The sequence below is a fragment of the Megascapheus bottae genome, chromosome 25, assembly GCF_031878675.1.
Source record: "Megascapheus bottae isolate mThoBot1 chromosome 25, mThoBot2.hap1, whole genome shotgun sequence".
Classification (NCBI taxonomy): domain Eukaryota; kingdom Metazoa; phylum Chordata; class Mammalia; order Rodentia; family Geomyidae; genus Megascapheus; species Megascapheus bottae.
In genome coordinates this window covers 8,551,071-8,555,021 of record NC_143533.1, presented here as the reverse complement: position 1 = coordinate 8,555,021, position 3,951 = coordinate 8,551,071, and the positions used below count along the sequence as shown (strand labels likewise).

The 3,951-nt window shown below is 42.7% G+C and overlaps 1 non-coding gene across 1 annotated transcript; it reads right to left on the bottom strand.

Annotated features, from left to right (window-relative positions):
- Positions 1–3,535: 3,535 nt before the first annotated feature.
- On the bottom strand, positions 3,536–3,607 carry Trnaq-cug (transfer RNA glutamine (anticodon CUG)). Its single transcript has one exon. It is a non-coding gene; the product is annotated as a tRNA-Gln (tRNA).
- Between the last annotated feature and the right edge of the window lie 344 nt (positions 3,608–3,951).

Here is a 3,951-nt window from a genome sequence, read left to right as displayed (position 1 = left end):
GATGGGCACTAATTACAAATACTGCTAGCATCCAGTGTGAGTCACTGGTTAAGTGGCTATTGGCATTGGTTAATCGCTTAACCATGGCAATTATTTTAGACTGTTCCACATGGAGGTAGGGCGCTGTCACAGCTGTAGAGACCACATCCTGTTTACAGATGGGGAAAAAAAGAGAAACTAAGGGGAAGCCCCTCTCATCTCTCTGACTAAAGAAATGCTCTTCTAGATTCCATAGACTCAGGCTAGTCTGTTATTGGGCCTCATGCATTCACTTAGCTTTTCTACTCTGTCACATCTCCACTTCCAGCTTTGTGCTGACTAGCTAGAGAAATGTCTCTTGTATCTGTGTGCTTGGACTGGCTTTGAACTTCAGTCCTCAAATCTCAAACTCCTGAATAGTTAAGGTCTGAGCCACCCATACCTAGCTACACATATAATTCATTCAGTTATAAAGAACAAATTAAGTTGTTTGAAAAAAAAAAAACTAAGTGAATGAAACTGTAGATCATCCTGTTCTTTGAAAAAAAGTTATACTCAGATCAGTATCACTATTTCTCTTATATATGGAATTGAGAGGCAAAGACAGGGAGTTAGAAGGGGAGCTCTTAGAAATATAGAAGAGAAAAACAGAGAGTGGAAAAGGGGAATGAGAAAGAGGAAAAGAAGAAATGAAGCCAGGCACTGGATGGCTCATGCCAGTAATCCTAGCTACTCAAGAGGCTGAGATTTGAGGACTGGGGTTCAAAGCCAGCCTGGGCAGGAAAGTTTGTTAAGACTTTTATCTCCAATCAACTACCAAAAAGCCAGAAGCAGAACTATTGCTCAAATGCTAGAGCACTAGCCTTGAGCAAATAAGCTCAAGGAGAGCCCGTAAACCCTGAGTTCAAGTCCCAATACCTAGCAGCAAACAACAACAAAAAATGCGGATCCATATGATTAAAAGTGCCGTTGATACATGTATTCCAACATCATAATGAAACAGGAGTATCTATGGACTTTAAAATGCCAATGTCCTAAAGTGGGAACCTCTTAGAGAGAGGAAACAGTGGGCAGGCTTTCTCTCCCAACTTATTTTCCATTCAGCCCTTCTTCTGAGGAACTCTATTGTCCTACTGAGAACACACATTGAGAAATAAGTGAAGGGAAAGACGAATTCTCCAGCCATCAATGGCCTTGCTCAACATTCTCTTACACTCTGAATTTCTCCCACTTCCTAAAATGAGTTTCCTTCCTTGCTTCTTCCATCAGGAGTCAGCATTAATTCCTCTTCCTAATTATTGCAGAATTCCTTAGCACGGCCCTTAAACCAGAACTCTACTTAGTTACTCCTGAACGGTCTAGTTATTGAATCTCTGTTTTGTAGACCCACTAAGACTCTGTAGCCTAAGGAGTTCTGGGATTGTCTGATTGGCTGTTGACACCCATAGGAGTTCCCAAAACACGTGACTGCTTCAGCGACATTGCACATTTTTCTCAATTTGAATGCTTAATACCAGTATACAGGATCTTAGATGAGCCTTTCATCAGTATATACAGGCAGAAAAAGCACTCTATATTAGTTTCCTATGACTGCCATAGCAAAAGGTCATAAAGTTGGTGATTAAAATGAACACAAGCCAGGTGCTGGTGGCTCGCGCCTGTAATCCTAGCTATTCAGGAGGTTGAGATTCTTAGATCATAGTTCAAAGCCAGCCCAGGCAGAAAAGGTGGTGATGCTCTTATCTCCAATTAACCACCATAATACTGGAAATGGCACTGATTATTTATTTTCTTAGTTTTATTTTTGCTTTGAATAAAAAAGCTCCAGGGATAGGAGCTAGGCTCTGAGTTCAAGCCTCCTATTTTAAGTGTAAGAAATCAGAATACTTAATTTCTTTTAATTTTTTTGCTAGTCCTGGGGCTTGAATTATGGGCCTGGGTACTGTCCCTGAACTTTTATGCTCACGGCTAGTGCTCTACCATTTGAGCTTCAGCTTTTTGTGATTAATTGGAATCAAGAGTCTCATAAATTTTCCTTCCCAGTCTGGCTTTGAACTGTGATCCTCAGATCTCAGCCTCCTGAGTAGCTAGGATCACACATGTGGCAAATGTATTATTTATACTTTTATAGGTTAAAAAATGGATATGGGTTTCTCTGTGCTAAAATCAGGAAGAGCTGTGTTCTACTGGAAATGTCTTGCAGAAGACCATACTATTGATAGGGAGCCAAATAAGCAAGTGCCCTTGAGTGAGCATCCTGCCCAGCTTTTATCCCTAACTCATGATTGCCCCTTGTTCAAATAAGTTCACAAATTGGCTAGTTTGAAAAAGGTTTTAAAAGTTTATCTGAACAATCAACCAAAACCAAGATTCCTGGCCAAAGCAGGAACTTGTTTTGGGTAAAGGGATATGTCCTAACTAAAATAGCTCCTTGTAAGACGCCAGCTATCCTGAAAATGGCAATCAACCACCTTGACAAAGTTCCTACCAAGGGTAGGAATAATCCATTTGGGTACCTGTTTCAGCTTCTAGAAGCTTCTGGATACCTAGACTCCTGCCCTCTTTGTTTATCTGCAGAGGCTGTAATGGCTGGGTCAAGTTTTTCTCCCATGTCATCCCACTGACCCTTTCTGACCCACATAGAGGGGGTTTGAACTGAGGGGTTCACTGCTTGAGATGTACCTCCAGCACTCCTCCTATTTTAAGGACCCTTAGAGGGAATACTGGGCTCTCTCTTGTAATAACATAATGTCTCCATTTAAAGTCAGATGACTAGCAATCTTAATTTCATGTGGAAGCTTAATTTCCCTTTTCCAGGGAATCTAATATTGGTTTTCCAGGAAGTGGAAAGTGGACATTTGTGGTGATGGTGGTGGTGGTAGCAGCATGATGGGGCCTTAATTTTGCCTGCTCCAGGCAGTCTTGTCCAAATGTCTAAATTGAGTTGGTATATCGTTAGCATATGATATTAAGTAGGGGAATAGCTTTAGGGGATAAGAAAATTCCTTCAATTACAAGGATGCTCTAGGTACAGAATGATCTTTAGCAAATCCTTTGAATGATTAACTCAAATCAGTAAAAAAAAAAAAATCAAGTGTTAGTGTCAGTTCTGAAAATTGCCATCATTTGTATGTTAAATAATTATGCAAACAGCTCAGTTTAGAGGCTAACAAATAGGACTCGAGAGGTTCTTGAATCTTGATGAGAAGGGTGGGCGAAGTTCTGTGATGACATCTGGAGATAGTTTGGGAGATTTCCAGGGTAGTCTGTGAAGAAGCCCCTGACTGAAGCAAAAAAAAAAAAAAAGCAAGAAATGCGTTGAAGCTTCTGCTTAAACTTTAAAGAAAAAAAAAGTGTGTGTGTGTGTGTGGTGTAATAACTAGATGCCCAAGTGGAAGACGGTACTGGAATTGAAACACAGTATTCTTGTGGGGGAAATCCGGTGAGTCTTCATAGGCAATGATTGTATTTACGCAAAGCCAGAAATCACCGCCGTTTCTTAGTAAATATGATGTTTATATTAAAACTTGGCAGAGAAAAGAAGAGAAAAAGGTATAGGTTCCACCGAGATTTGAACTCGGATCGCTGGATTCAGAGTCCAGAGTGCTAACCATTACACCATGGAACCCCAACGTGAGAGAGGGCCGCCTTCCACGCTCTAATCCTTAAAGAGCCCGCCCCTGCGCTCCACAAACCCCGCCACGAAGAAGCTAGGGAATCTTTCAGGGCTCTGTGTCCGGGCAAGGCCGTGCAGGGCAAAGACAGGATCCCTAACAACCGAGACCAACTGCCAATCTAAAACACAGCTTCCCCCGCATGAGGAAAGAGTGACCCTCGGCGCCCCCGGCGCGCGCACCCCTTTCAGGCTCCCGGCGGGGAGGGGGGGGGGGTGAGGGGGCGGAGCATCGCTTCCCGGAAGTACTTTCCCTGCGGGGCTGGGGCTTTCCGGAAGTGACGCCGCGGCAGGGCGGG